The sequence below is a fragment of the Pangasianodon hypophthalmus genome, chromosome 25 (assembly GCF_027358585.1).
Source record: "Pangasianodon hypophthalmus isolate fPanHyp1 chromosome 25, fPanHyp1.pri, whole genome shotgun sequence".
In the NCBI taxonomy this organism is placed as follows: domain Eukaryota; kingdom Metazoa; phylum Chordata; class Actinopteri; order Siluriformes; family Pangasiidae; genus Pangasianodon; species Pangasianodon hypophthalmus.
Window position 1 is genome coordinate 14,278,308 of NC_069734.1, and position 16,465 is coordinate 14,294,772.

The 16,465-nt window shown below is 40.7% G+C and overlaps 1 protein-coding gene across 8 annotated transcripts in view; it reads left to right on the top strand.

Moving 5' to 3' along the window:
• The window catches only part of filip1l (filamin A interacting protein 1-like), a 109,058-nt gene that overhangs the window by 30,211 nt on the left and 62,382 nt on the right, over positions 1-16,465 (top strand). Inside the window, exon 2 of one of the 8 annotated variants that reach the window (XM_053229333.1) lies at positions 11,806-11,874. The exons of the other annotated variants lie outside the window; for them this stretch is intronic. The gene's annotated coding sequence lies outside the window, so the exon portion shown is untranslated. The remainder of the gene's footprint in view (positions 1-11,805; positions 11,875-16,465) is intronic. 8 annotated transcript variants of the gene reach the window in all.

Genomic DNA, 16,465 nt, shown 5'->3' on the forward strand with positions numbered 1-16,465 from the left:
AGGCTTCTATTTGTGCACATCAGACAGACAGTCTATATCAATGAAGTGTGCAGGTGCTTTATCCAAAGAAGCTTAATCAATTCTCTTGAGTTTATCATTGCTATAATTTTTGCAAACCACAAGATGTCACGGTTTTCGATACTAGCAAGGCTTTATCCACTCATCCCTAATGTACACATGTGACACAAGCAAAAAAAGTAACAGCACGACAAGCGACATGTGAGTTGAGATGATCTCAACTTTATGCTAATTAGACATGACCTGGTAAAGTGACAAATCCATTGGTTTGAATGATTCCTTGGAACAACTGCATGGTTACAACTTTAGTTTCTACCTGCACATAGTTCCTATATACTGCTTGACTTGAAAAAGCTGGAAGAAAAACCTATAAATGTGTTTGCATCTTATCCTGTTATATACTGTATATGACCTTGAATTAAATGTGAATATAGACGTTATGAAGAAAAATAAAGTTTTGTAGGACGTAGAAGATCATTTGTGTCTCTGGAGAGTGGTTGTAGCTAGTATAGTTAGCTCCCGCTCTTAATCTGATAATAGCTAATAGCTTGGCACGTAACATGTAAATCAAGCAAACATTTTTTCACACTGTATAATGTGTTAATTTAATTCGTGTTTAACTAGTTGTAAGAAGATATGCATATAGATGTATGGGTATATGGTGGTGCTTCTGGTGAGTTTGCTAGTACAGTTATTTCATGCTGCTAATCTGCTAGCAAAGCTGATACGACGCCTGGCATGTAACACGTCAAACAATCAACTTTTACATTTTTCACTGTATTATAATAGTAGAATTCAATTTAAATACATTTAAATAATTTAATAAATCATAGTAAACAAAAATACAAATAAATAATTTCATAAATCATAGGATATTGTCTGCTGGAAGCTACATATTTTGGCTACTGTGCCAAGGAAAACAAGAGCTGGTGATGACGGAAACACAAGAGCTGTAAAGAAAAACCCAAAAACTACAGTCAATGACATCACCAAGGGGTGAAGGTATCACAATCCACCATTCAAAGAACTATATATTTCTATATTTCACCATTTGAGAGCAGAGATATAGAGACCATACCATAAGATGCAAACCACTCATCAGCAGAAAGAGAGAGGGAGAAACAAACAACAACTGAAAGAAGCTGTGGTACAAGCCTGGAAAAGCATCACGAAAGAAGAATGCAACAGTTTGGTGATGTCAGTGGGTCTCCAGCTAGATGAGATGTTGCAAACAAGGTTTTTCGAACTCTTGTTTTGCAAGTGTTTTGAACCTATATCCAATATTACCCAACACAGCAATGTCCCTCCAAATTGATGAAAGGACAAGAAGAAAACTTATCATGGAGGATGCCAAGAGACCTATTGAAATGAGCTGCAGGAATATCTGGCAAGTACTAGTCACTCCCTGCATGTGTCAAGAGTCTCTTTTATTCTTCACGTCTGGGCTATGGGCTACGGTGGCTAGATGGAAGCTCTTTCACCTGGGAAAAAAAAACAAAAAAAAAACTCCCACCCTGCCTAAATCACCCCAAACTATTTGGCAGAATGTGTTGAAGCGGAACTAGAAGGTAGAAAGTTTTGGGCATAATTCTAAAAGATATGTTTGGTGCAAAAACAAATGGTGGGAATCATGGATGGCTTCAAATCTATTGTATTCTAGAAAATCTATTCTATTCTCCCATTCTATTCAAATCGACTCTATCTATATCCAGTCTATTTTGGCACAAAACTAGACCTCTGTTAGACAGCTGAAGAAAAATGTCACCTTCCAGCATGACAATGACCCAAAAAACGAATCCAAGTCAACAAAGAAATGGCTTCAGAAGAAGATCAGAAGAAGTAGTTTTGGAATGGCTCAGTCTGATCCCAGATATAAATCCTGTTGAAAAACTGTGGAATAACTTGAAGAGGGCTGTGCGCAGGGTATCGCCTCACAATTTGAATGATCTGGAGTGTTTTTGCAAGGAAGAGTGGAATAAAATTGCCAAATCAAGTTGATAGAATCTTACACAAAAAGACAGAGTGCTGTACTACAAGCAAAAAGTGCTCTAACAAAGTATAACTTAAGGGGTATGCAACCAGGCTATCATAGCTTTTTGCTGTTTTTCCCCTAAAATGTTTCTATTTGTTTTTCACTTAAATTTTGTTGGTTGCTATATCACATTAAAAAGTGATAAAAAGATGGAAAAAATATCTGACATGATTTATCTTGGTTTAATTTTTTAATAAGTTTTAACAAGGATGTGTAAATTTTTATATCCACTGTATGTGGTAGTGTTTTCTGAACACCATAAAAATCTGATCTTGTCTTCACTTTAATTTTTAACCTTACATGGGCACATAACATAGAGTCGGGTCCATAAGACACAATTTTTGTAATTTTGCTTCTGTACATCACCACAATGGATTTGAAATGAAGCAATCAAGATGTGATTGAAGCTTTAATTCAAGGGGTTTAGCAAAAATATTGCACTAACCGTTTAGCAATTACAACCATTTTTTACATAGTCCCTCCATTTCCATAACTGCAGAAGTAATTGAACACTTGAATGATAAGCAGTTTCAATGGCCAAGTGTGGCCTGTTTCCTAGTTATTTCATGACGAATTAAGGAAATAAAAGGTCTGGAGTTGATTACAAGTGTTGAATTTACATTTGGTAACTGTTTATGGGAACTCTCAAAATGCAGTCCAGAGAGGTGTCAATCCAAGTGAAGGTTAGTGAATCATAAGGCTGAAAAAACAAAACTGACTTATCAGAGAGATAGCAGAAACTTTAGGATTGGATACAAGATGCTAATGTTAGCTAGCAAAGCTATCTGTATATGAAACAAAACCAAGAGTTGTTACCCAAAACTATGATGTTTCTTGGAAGATTACTACTGCTGATGTTTATCAAAGGTATCAAAATTCACCATTAGCAGAAAAGAGTTTCCCACTTATAAAATGTTTAAGATTATAAACGTTTACTACAGAGCAAGCCTTCGCTATATACTTTGATCAACTATAACATTAACACACCTCCCCCTTGTGCCGCCAAAACAGCTCTGACCCTTCGAAGCATGGACTCCACAAGACCCATGAAGGTGTGCTGTGGATTACCAGCAGATCCTTTAAGTCCTGTATGTTGTGAGATGGGGCCTCCATATATTGGACTTGTTTGTCCAACACAGATGCTCGATCAGATTGAGATCTAGGGAATTTGGAGGCCAAGTCAACACCTTGAACTCTTTGTCATGTTCCTCAAACCATTCCTGAACAATTTTTTGCAGTCTGGCAGGGCTCATTATCCTGCTGGAAGAGGTGACTGTCATTAGGGAATACTGCTGCCATGAAGGGGTGCACCTGGTCTGCAACAATGTTTAGGTAGATGGTACCTGTCAAAGTAACATCCACATGAATGCCAGAACCCAAAGTTTCCCATGAGAACATTGCCCAGAACATCACACTGCCTGGCTTGCCTTATTCCCATAGTGCATCCTGGTGCCATCTTTTCCCCAGGTAAGTGACGCATACGCACCTGGCCGTCCACGTAATGTAAAAGAAAACACAATTCATCAGACCAGGCCACCTTCTTCCTTTGCTCCATGGTCTAGTTCTGATGCTCACATGCCCATTGTAGGCGCTTTTGGCAGAGGACAGGGGTCAGCATGGGCAATCTGGAAAAAAAACAAAAATCCATACTTAATAAAGCCCAAAATGATGAAATAAACATATATTTGTTGAGTTCTGTCATTTTTATTTCTACAGTATAAGAAAAGACATAGAGTTTGACATTTCTATTTTCTCAGCCTTAAAAATCTTGAAGCTTTTTGATAGAGATGCATGCTGTGCTGTGATCTGTCTCAGAGTGTCTCAAAGGATTCTGATGGCATGGGGGAAGAAACTGTTACACAGTCTGGCCGTGAGGGCCCGTGTGCTTCTGTACCGTTTACCATACGGTAGGAGAGTGAAGAGTTTGTGTGAGGGGTGTGTGGGGTCATCCACAATGCTGGTGGCTTTGTGGATGCAGTGTGTGGTGTAAAAGTCTGTGATGGAGGAGATAGAGACCCTGATGATCTTCTCAGCTGTCCTCATTATCCGCTTAAGGGTCTTGCGATCCAGTGCAATTTCCAAACCAGGCAGTGATGCAGCTGCTCAGGATGCTCTCGATAGTACCGCTGTAGAACATGGTGAGGATGGGGGGTGGGAGATGGCCTTTCTTCAGCCTTTGCAGAAAGTAGAGATACTGCTGGGCTTTCTTGATTATGGAGCTAGTGTTGAGGGACCAGGTGAGGTTTTCCGCCAGGTGAAAACCAAGGAATTTGGTGCTCTTGATGATCTCCACAGAAGAGCCTTCAGGTTCATCTTTCCAATGAGGTGGAAACTGAAGTCTATGAACAGCATTCGAATGTATGTGTCTTTTGTGTCCAGTTGGGTGAGGGCCACGTGGAGGATGGTGGTGGCGAAGGGTTCATTTGTTGAGCGGTTGGGGTGATATGTGAATTGCAGGGGGTCCAGCAGCCTTCCATTGGTTAACTCTGTGTAGACACAGTATCTGGTCATTGGAAGGAGGAATGGTCTTCCTCGCTGTCACTTCATTTTGCACCTTGAACTGAGCGTAGAAGTTGTTCAGCGCCTCTGGAAGGGAGGCATCACTGTCACAGGCAGGTAATGTCCTGTAGTTGGTGATGGCCTGGATGCCCTGCCACATGAGCCGCATGTCACCGCTGTCCTTGAAGTGGCTGTTGCTTCTCTGTGCGTGTGCGTGCTTTGCATCTCTGATGGCTGAGACAGTTTGGCCCTCGCCAAAGATCCAGTGTGTGCTTCCCTCTCGTTGCAAAGTCCACATGCTGATGGAATTTAGGGAGCACTGACTTGAGATTTGCATGGTTGAAATCTCCGGCAACAATAAACACTCCATCAGGGTGTGAATTCTGCAGCTAGCTTATAGCCCTATACAGTTCACAGAGTGCCTCCTTGGCATTAGCACTGGGGGGAAAGTACACTCCGATTATATGGACAGTGGTGAATTCCCGTGGTAAATTAAATTGTCTGCATCTAACAGTCACAAACTCCCCTAGTGATGAGCAGTAACTAGAAACTAGCACTGAGTTCTTGCACCATTCCGTGTTGGTGTAAACACACAAGCCACCACCGCGAGCCTTACCACACAGAGCTGCATTTCTTTCAGCACGAAATGAGGCTAGCCCATCTAGCTGAATGGCAGCGTCCAGAACTCTGTCGCTGAGCCACATCTCCATGAAAACAAAGACACAACATTCTCTAAACTCACGCCGCGTAGTTTGCTGCAGTTGGATGTAGTCCAATTTCTTGTCCAGGGAGCAGACATTGGAGAGCAGGATGGACGGGAGAGCCGGCCGGCTAGGGTTTGTTTTTAGCGTAGCACGGACCCCTGCCCTCTTGCTGCGCTTCCGCTTCCTCGCACACCTCTTATGATGTCCCCTCCCCTGGCCACTGGCATTAGGCAACACCGAGGGCTGGAAGTCTGGTCCCTGCAGCAGCCGAGATCGCATAGCTTCTCCAGCAGATCATCATGCAGATCGGTTGTTGCATGGTTTCTGTACTTTATTAGTGTCTGGCGATGGTAGACACGGACGCCGGTTGCTCCGATGCCCATGTGCTGTTAAAAAGTCGGGCTAAAAACAAAAATAGCACTGGGCTGAAATAGAATGTTAGGTTATGGGGTGGGGGGCAATGTTGATCTTATAAAATCTGGAGAGGTGCATGGTGATGGCCTTGAAACTGCATGCCTCTCTGTTGTGAACATGTGGATGGAAGTGACCTGTGTGTGTTTATACTATAAGTTCAAGTTCAAGTTCAAAGCGTTTATTGTCATGTGCACAGTGAGGAAAGCAAGTTTCCCTGTACAATGAAATTCTTTCTTTGCTGTCCACATTGAATGCCAAGACAAGTGCAAACTGTAAAGTTTCAGAGGTAGAAATATAGATTATGTATATAGAAGTATAGACTATGTACATCTGTATGTGTGAGTGTGCAATGTTGACTTGTGCAAAACAGTATTATAGACAGTAATGTGTTCACATGTAGCAGTAATATGCAGTATATCTCTATGTGCAATATCGACTTATGTACAAAACAATAGTGCAGTAACCTGTAGCAAATTGAGTGCAACTACACAATAATAATAGCAGCTGTCACATTTAACAATGTGCAAAATGAGATGAAGCTTCTCGATAAGAAGATAGCAGCAGTAACATTTACAAATGTGCAAATTCAGCTGTAGCAGTTCAGTCTACCTATTCTATGAGATATGTGAGACTAGACTGTGTCCACTGGCTAGTTGGGTCCTTAAGGGTGGAGGCAGCTCTCCTGTGGACTCTGCTGTGGTAAATGGTCTGCAGAGAGGGCAGTGGAGTCCTGATGATCTTCTCAGCAGTCTTCACCACTTTCTGCAGATGTTTGCGGCCCCTCATTGTAGTGCTGCCATACCACACAGTGATGCAGCTCATCAAGACGCTCTCAACAACACAGCTGTAGAAGTTGTTGAGGATCTTAGGTGACATGCCAAACCTCCTCAGCCGCTGTTGTGCTTTCTTAACCAGCTGGGTGGTGTTGAGTGTCCAGGTGAGGTCCTCGCTGATGTGGACCCGCAAATATTTAAAGCTGCTCACCCTCCACTTCAAGCTCTCGGATAAACAGTGGCTGATGAGTTCTCCTCTCTTTCTTCATGTCCACTGTCATCTCCTTTGTCTTGTCCGTGTTGAGGGTGAGGTTGTTGTCCTCACACCATGTCACAAGACTGGCCACCTCCCTTCTGTAGGCCGCTTCATCTCCGCCAGTGATCCGTCCTATCTCGGCGGTGTCGTCAGCGAACTTCACAATGATATTGTCCTTGTGGGAGGCGACACAGTCGTGTGTGAACAGTGTGTAGAGGATGGGACTGAGAACACACCCCTGTGGGGTGCCAATGTTTGTAATGATGGTGTCTGATGTCCTCTTTCCAATCCTGACAGACTGCGGTCTACCAATCAGGAAATCTAGGAGCCAGTCGCAGAGTGTGGGGTGTAGTCCAAGTGCAAACAGTTTGTGGGTAAGTTTATGGGGGATGACCGTGTTGAAGGCGGAACTGTAGTCGATAAAGAGCATCCTGATGTAGGTGTCCTTATCTTCCAGGTGAGAGAGGGAAATATGGAGGGCAGCAGCAATGGCGTCTGAGGTGGACCTGTTGGTCCGGTATGCATACTGCAGGGGGTATAAGGCATATACTGGACATGGTAGTAATCGTTCTGCAAATTGACCTTTGTATCATACTACAAACAGCAGTCTCTCAGGTTTGAGATACATAACATTAGGCAGAAACCCTGAGTTCCACCATGTGGTCATCAGTAGGGTTGTCACAATACCACAATTTTGACTTGATGCCATCTTTAGTATCACAATGTTTGATAATATTATGATTCTATGGCAAAAATTATGCTTTATCAGTTAGCAGCCCATTATCTGTTTATTGCACTGATTAAAATAGAACTTATTACAACATTATTAAGTTAATTAAGTAAGTCATTATTAATTAACATTTTGTCCATACTAGACTGATATTAGTAATTAAATTTTCATGAATAATTACTTAATTAAATTAATTTTGACTAAATAAATATTTGCAAAGTCCACAGAAACAGGCAGAAATTTTAATGACTCCATGCATGTTTGTCATTGTCTTGAATACTTCACTCTCAGAAAAAAAGGTACTCTTCCCTTGTCACTGGAATCTTTTGTACCTTTAGTGTGCCTTTTAGTAAAAGATTACCTTTAGTAATCTTTCACCTAGAAAGGTACATGTAGTGTAGCTTTAATACTCTAAAAGCTAATTAATCCAAGGTCCAATGATGTGCCTGAAGTCATTTTAAAAGTACTCTACAGTCCTATTACCACGTAAAACATACACGCTAGCGATACTCTTGAGCATTCTTATTCGCCAGTTTCTTATTTGGATTTTCCATTTCACCTTAAGAGTTCCATTAGTTGTGATCTCGTGCATGTAAATAGTGCCTTGTGTGCTGCTTGTGCATTGCACAGAATCAAATCCAGTGGCAAAGAGCAAGGCATCTTTGCTACACTCTTTCTCAAGTGGATGTTTTGTATTAGAGGGGACTGATTGTTTGGGACAGTTGTTTACTTTCTCTGGTATTGTAAAATTTTATTCAGATAAATATTTGGTAGAACAAAACCTGATTATTTGTGGAACCAAAATAAGGACAGAAATATTTGAATTGAAAAAGACTTGAATTTTAAAAGCCATTGAATTCTTAATAATATAAATGAATGACTTTCCTAATATGGTTGAAAACCACACATTTGTATTTATACAGACATAATTAATCTCTTTGAAATTCAAATTAGCTTTCATTTCAGTGTTCAGAGATTCACATTTTAATGTTCAGGACTTCAAGAAAATCAAGTATCTATATTCAAATATTTTTATTTCCAGTGTTCACATATTCAGTTTTCAAATATTCAGAAAACTGTATTCAGGTTGCTAATTTCAGTGCTCCAATTCAGATTGCAAAATTCAATATGAAAAAATGAAAGTTTAACATCTGGGCTACCCAGGAGTAGGCAAAAGCTATGGAGCCTGCAGAGTGTTCAATTTTATTTTTATTTGTATAGCGCATTTAAAAATGGACATTGTCACAACCAGCTTTACAGAAATCTATAAATTCCGGATATAAAATTTAAATTTATAAATTTGTCCCTAATGAGCAAGCCAGAGGTGATGGTGGCAAGGAAAAACTCCCTGAGATGATATGAGGAAGAAAACTTGAGAGGAACCAGACTCAAAAGGGAATCCACCCTCATCTGGGTGACACTGGATAGTGCAATTGTAAATAATTTCCCTTCTATAACAGTATATTATATAGTCAAAAAGTGCAATTATTATGAGCAACATTTCTGAATTCATTATACATTAACTTGATACATTTAACTCAATGATGGAGACTTGAGTGCAAAATTGTTCATAGCAATTGCAGTCCTAAGGATATCCAAGGAAGAACATCCACAGCCATCTTTATGGTTTGTATGTGGTACCATCCACAGTAATCTCTAATCTAATTGATCTTTAGGCTGTCGATGTGGGGCCACCCTCAGCAGCAGCAAGTGGTTTTCAGGTGATGAGCACTCCAACCAGAAGTAGAGCATCAGGATGGATCAGGCAGGTCTGGAGAACAGAAGGGGTCAGGATCACTGGTACCTTATCTCAGGAGTAGCATGTATAGCTCGAGAGAGAAAGAAAGAGAAACACAGATTATTTGGTATGCTCAATTATTTCTGCTCATTATTTGGTATGGTTAAAGACAATGTACTGTGTGTGCAGAGTGCAAGCAGGGACTTTGGCAATACTAGCTATGACAGCATAACTAAAAGAGAGAACCAGAAGGTAAAACAGACATGAAGGCACCCTGGGACATAAAGCAGCCAGCCACTCCACCATCAACAAACCTGAGTGACAAACATCCCGGTTGACCAAAACACTCTATGCCCATGAGCCCACCAGATCTGCTCCTTTACCTAAGAAAAAAAACTATTAATGAAAGATTTGACTAAACAAATATGTTTTCAGCCTAGACTTAAACACTGAGACTGTGTCTGAGTCCTGAACACTAATTACAAGGCTGTTCCATAACTGTGGGGCTTTGTAAGAGAAAGCTCTGCCCCTGTGGTAGCCATCACTGTTCACAGTACCAACAAAGAGCCTGCACCTTTTGATCAAAGTAGGTGTGGCAGATCATAAAGGATCAGAAGTTCCCTCAGGTACTTTGGCACAAGACCATTCAATGCTTAATAGTTCAATAGTAGTATTTTATAATCAATGCGGAATTTGATTGATAAGATAGAGGTGATTTTATGTCTTTTGGTTCTAGTAAGGACTCTGGCTACTGCATTCTGGACTAACTTGAGCATGTATATGCACCTACTGGAATATCCAGACAGTAAGGCATTACAATAATCCAACCTAGAGGTAACAAAAGCATGAACTAGTTTTTCTGCATCAGGCAGTGACATTATATTTCTTGTCTTAACAATATTTCTGACATGAAAGAAAGCTATCCTTGTAATATTATCTACATGAGCTTCAAATGAAAGACTGGTGTCGATAATCGCAACAAGGTCTTTTACTGCTGCACATGATGTAACTGACAGGCCATCCAGGGTTACTATGTAATCAGAAAGCTTACTTCTAGCTGCATGTGGTACTAGTACAAGTACTTCTGTCTTGTCAGAATTAGGTAGAAGGAAGTTATTAAGCATCCAGTCCCTAATGTTCTTTATGCAGTATTGTGCTGTTTCAGATCTCCTGCTTTTAAATGCCTCCCCCTCTCAGGAGTGTGCGCCCCTATATCAATATTTCAAAAGAAAGCTGTGAAGGCAGTCATGAATTTGAATTAAATTTTGAAAAAAGGAAATTTGTCTTTTAACTATTGTGTTCTTTAGTGGGAGTCCGTGCTGGGAGTGTGAGGGACTGATCCAAATATAACATGGTACACCGGATACCTGTTTGTGGTTCTTACTCTTGGCTTTTTGTACTCAATTTGCATATGGTTCTGACGAACTTTAAAATGGTTTCATTTTGAGCATTGTGGAAGGGTTGCATTATGGAATTCTTGTTGTTTGTTGGCCTTAAAGCCTTGGGTTTTTGTGTTATGAAATGTTTTGCAATATCAAATGTAATGTTTTCTTGGTTCACTCTCTTTCTTTTTTTTTTTCAGTCACGTGTATGGTCTATGTGTGCGCACAAGTTGGTTAAATTGTCTTACTGGCCATATCGTCTTATGATCAGTATAATTTGCATAGAGTACATTACCCCTGCATGCCCCTGTTTCAAATGGTTTGATTTTGCAAATCATTTGTCATGATTACTACTAAATGTCCAACAACACCTTAAACAGCTCACGCAAGGAGTAGAACTCTAATAGGAGAATGCACTTGTAGCAGTCTTTATAATGACTAAATGTACAAAACCCACACTATGTAATAACAGTAAGTAACCAGCTTACACAAGCCATAGCTTATAGCCCAAATCTACCAAATGCATCATATGTACTCCCTTGGATACTCACAGGTCCCTGCTTGATCAGGGGAAGTCTGTGGTGCAGGGGGGGTCCAGAACAGTGTTCCCAGTACAAAGACTGAACATTTATCCTGGAAATGCTAGGGCTCTCTGCAGCACTAGCATGCCTGCCTGGGCTTTGCCCCCGCATCCAAGGCTCCCCGAGTGTCGACCTGTGTGGGGACAGAGAGAGAAATAAACATACACAGATCAGCCATAACATATTAAAACCACTGACAGTTGAAGTGATTAACATTTATTATCTCATTACAGTGGCACCTGTCAAAGGGTGGGATATATTAGGCAGCAATTGAACAGTCAGTTCTCAAAGTTGATGTGTTGGAAGCAGGAAAAATGTTCTGCTGGGAAACACTGGGTCCTGGAATTCATGTGGATGTTACTTTGATGTGTACCACCTACATAATCATTGGTGCAGACCAAGTACACCCCATCATGGCAACAAGGCGGCACAAGGGGGACATAGCATAACATTAGGCAGGTGGTTTTAATGTTATGGTTGATCGGTGTATATAAACATATAAAATTTGATTATGTTCTGGTATACAAATGATATTACCTAGAGATATATTTGGTGCTGTTTTGGCACCTAAATGTAGCTTAAATGCATTGTAAGGAAGCTCTTTTATTAGCTAGGAATGGTGAATGATAATATTGAACCAACAAGTGTACTTATGTATTCTCATCTCTTTTTCTAAAGATGAAGATACCAACCACAAACCTCAGTAAAAAAAAAAAAATGATTACTTCATTCTTCCAAACAAGCAAAGTAAGTGGAAGCCTATTAGTGAATTTATTTTTTTTGTTTATGTTATTTTATGTGGTTAGTCCCATACTTGAAATAGAACTCATCACAGGGATCTACTGCTAAAAATAAAACTACTGATTATAACATTCACTCACCATCTAATGGATTAAGTGTATAATTGTAGAATAAGTGAAATATATTCAAGAAGAGCAGTAATGGACACAAATTAATGAAGAATGTATAAAAAAATCATTGGAAATACAGTTACTGTGCAGTTTTATGTATACATTAGTGTAGTGTACATTTTTAATGTTTTAGGTTCTCAAAATTCTAGATATTTATTTTATTAGAATTAATTTTTATTTGCAGTAATTATATAAGCTGGAATTCTCACAAAGTGTGTGTCACAAATCCCCCACAGAGCACTGGACTTTTATCTGTGCTGTGTGCTGATCCCATCCTCTTATTGTGACATTTGTTATTTTCATTGTCATCCTATTGAATTCAGCTGTTCCTGATTAGTTTCCTGATTACTATGTGTATTTATACTCTCCTGTTTAACTGTATGTTATGAAGCATCATTTCATGTACATTACTATATTTGCAGCTCAGAGCCTTTTCCCCACATTCTCTTATTTCCTGTAATCCAGCTTCCTAGCATCTGAGGTTTATCTTTTCCAGTTTTGATCCTCATGCCTGTTTTTCTCTGAAAGCATAGCATTCTCAAGATCTGTTACTTCACAACCAAGCTTACCTGTTTGCAGTTTGAGGTCACGGAGACATAAGGTTGATGTGCTTTATGCTGTGGCTCGGACTAACAAGGCGACAAGACTAGCTGTAACTGAGACCTGGCTAAAGGAGGATCCTACAGATTCAGTCATAGGTCTTTCTGATTATAATGTAGAAAGGAAAGATAGAGTTTCTTAGAGTGGTTGTGGAAATGCAATGTATGTCAGAAATAAATAGCACATAAACTTCTGGCTGAACTCAAGGGTGACAAATACAAATGCTTTTGGACATGCTTGAGATTGCCTCATTTGCCATGTGGTGTAAAGTGCATTATGGTTGTTGTGCTTTGTAACCCTCTAAAGTCCTCCAAGGAGGCAAACTCTGACTCCAATGTACTACTAATATATTTGTTTTTGTGTGCCATCCAACAAAAATTTACTTAATCTGGAATTGTAATAGTAGGCGATACCAACTCTGTAAAGTACAGCATGCTTTCTTCACATTTGGTAAAAAAAAAAAGTCTGTAAGGATTAAGTCAATAACATTCCATTATTACAACATGAAGGGCTTGTATCATGATCCATCATGATAATTCATGATCTGTGCCCTGTTGGTACATCACACATCACAGACCAATCTGTTGTCTGGTCTGCTGGGCACTGGGCTAAATTTCGTGTATCGCTGAAACTGGTCAAAGAGGCTGAATGGAATGTACACTATATGGCTACAAGTGGACACCTGACCATGACACCCATATGTGCTTGTTTAACATCTTTTTCCAAAGGCATGGTATTAATGTGGAGTTGACTGAAAGTAGAGCATCCTGACAGGTTGAGCATAGGAAAACCCTTGAGGCTCTCTGCCAGGCTAACCATTGGTGAATCCACCTGTGGAGGTTACATGTAAGCCAGAAATTTAACCTTATGCTGCCATGGTGATCTATGTACTTGACTGTCATTATGTTGTCAGAAGTGATCAGGGTATGACAGTTTCAAAAAAAGAGGTAGGAAGAACTTGAGGGCCAGCCAGGCTGCCCTGAATTCTAAAAGGGTGATGTGCCTTTTTTTCTCTTTTTTGAGAAAAGCCCTGTGCTTAAGGAGAATTGTGCCCTTCATACTGAGACAAGGATATATTCCTGTCTGTGGTATTTGGGGTTTAGCCACAGAGATTTGCTAAATCCTAATAGCCCCTAATGGGGTTAGTGTTGCAGCTATGGTTAACATTTACATTTATGGCATTTGGCAGACACCCTTATCCAGAGTGACTTACATTTAATCTTATTTTTATACAATGGAGCAGTTGAGGGTCAAGGGCCTTGCTCAAGGGCCTAGCAGCGGCAGCCTGGCGGTGCTGGGGATTGAACTCACAACCTTCCGATCAGTAGTCCAACGTCTTAACCACTGAGCTACCACTGCCCTTTAAGTGTGTTTAAGCGTGTTTAAGCGTTTAAACAGTTTAAGCGTGCCAGCAAAAGCTGGAAACATCCATAGCAACCTACTTAAACTGCCTGCCACACGGTGGGGTGAAAGGGGGGCTATCTATATTTGATAGCTTGTTGTCACATCACTGCACCATATGAAAAGGGATACTCGGATGAGGTACCACACTTTTGTTACCTGCTGTCCGTAATGTTGCAGTGCAAGCCTCTTTCCACTGTTATCCAAACTGTGCCATTCACTGGGCTGACTGAATTTTATGCTTGCTGGTACCAGAGTATTCTTCTATTGAATTCTCTGGTATGTTGACATGTGCTGAACATATTTTGTTATGTACTACATGATAGCAGCTAAGGTATTTAGTTGCCCATTGCCCATACAACTACTGTACGGACCATTCACAGATTGGTTGGTCCTTTGTCTAGTCATCCGGGGTTTGTGTTTCCCTATGTGTATTGTTTTCTCTTCCTCTCACTTAGCTGTGTAATCACATCTCTTGGCCTCCTTGGTGTGACTAAGCTGTGTGCCCTTAGTCTGTCTATATTACATCATCTGTGGTTTTCAGGATGTGCTTTCTTACACTATAATCGTGCAGTTTAGAGCTCAGTGTAGTACATACAGAAAATCATACCCTTTTATTCAATTCAATTCAATTCAATTTTATTTGTATAGCGCTTTTAACAATGGACACTGTCACAAAGCAGCTTTACAGATATAAATGGATCCACAAAAATATATTGTAAATATTTGAATTTATCACCGTGAATTTATCCCTAATGAGCAAGCCAGTGGCGACGGTGGCAAGGAAAAACTCCCCGAGATGATATGAGGAAGAAACCTTGAGAGGAACCAGGCTCAAAAAGGGAACCCATCCTCATCTGGGTGCAACGGATAGTGCGATTATAAATAAATCCCTTCTATTGTGTACTATATGGACAATTGTGCAACCAATAAATTCATCACAGTTTTTGTAAGAAGTCCGGCTGGTTGAAAATCTATCCACTGTCCACTGATGGAATCAGTGGAATGAGTCCTGAATACGAAGCTGCTCATGGCAACTGCAGCCCCAAAGCCACTACAGCAATCGCAGTCCCAAGCCATTACAGTACAGCTCCCCATATGTGATCCCCAAGCCATCTCCACAGCCCCCAGGTGGCACCATCCCCAGCAATCCAAACAGTTCTTCAGGCAGTCCATATGGGGCCACCCCCAGCAGCAGCGAGCGAACTCAACCGATGAGAACTCCAACCAGAAGTAGGGCATCAGGATGGGTCAGGCAGCGAGGAGGAGCAGAAGGGGTCAGGATCACTGGCATCACTGGCATCTCAGGAGTAGCGTGTGTAGCTCGACAGAGAGTGAGGGAGAGAGAGAGATGGAGAGAAAGGAAAAGATTGTTAGGTGAGCTTTTGTCCTCTAATGGTTAAGCACGATGTACTTTGCATGCAGAGTGCAAGCAGGGACTCCGGCAAGACTAGCTATGACAGCATAACTAAAAGGGAGAGCCAGAAGCTAACACAGACATGAAGGCACCCTGGGACATGAAGCAGCCAGCCACTCCACCGTCGACAAACCTGAGTGAATGTGTGAGAGTGGGGGGGTGACAGCATCCAAACATCCCAGTTCACCACAACACTCTATGCCTGTGAAACCCTCCAGACCTGCCCCTGTACCTAAGAAAACTATTCACAAAAGGCTTGACTAAACAAATATGTTTTCAGCCTTGACTTAAACACTGAGACTGTGTCTGAGCCCCGAACACTAAGTGGAAGGCTGTTCCATAACTGTGGGGCTTTGTAAGAGAAAGCTCTATCCCCAGCTGTAGCCCGCATTATTCGAGGTACCAACAAATAGCCTGCACCTTTTGATCTGAGTAGGCGTGACGGATCATAAAAGACCAAAAGCTCGCTCAGGTACTGTGGCGCGAGACCATTTAGTGCTTTATAGGTCAATAGTAGTATTTTATAATCAATACGAAATTTGATTGGGAGCCAATGCAGTGTGGATAAGATAGGGGTGATGTGGTCATATCTTCTGGTTCTAGTAAGGACTCTCGCTGCTGCATTCTGGACTAACTGGAGCTTGTTTATGCATCTACTGGAACATCCAGACAGTAAGGCATTACAATAATCCAATCTAGAGGTAACAAAAACATGAACTAATTTTTCTGCATCGTGTAGTGACAATATATTTCTTATTTTAGCAATATTTCTGAGATGAAAGAAAGCTATCCTAGTTATATTATCTACATGAGCTTCAAATGAAAGACTAGAGTTGATAATCACACCAAGGTCTTTTACTGCTGCAGAGTTATTATGTAATCAGAAAGCTTACTTCTAGCTGCATGTGGTACTAGTACAAGTACTTCTGTCTTGTCAGAATTAAGTAAGAGAAAGTTAATAAGCATCCAGTTTCTAATGTCTTTTACACATTCCTCAACTTTATTAAGC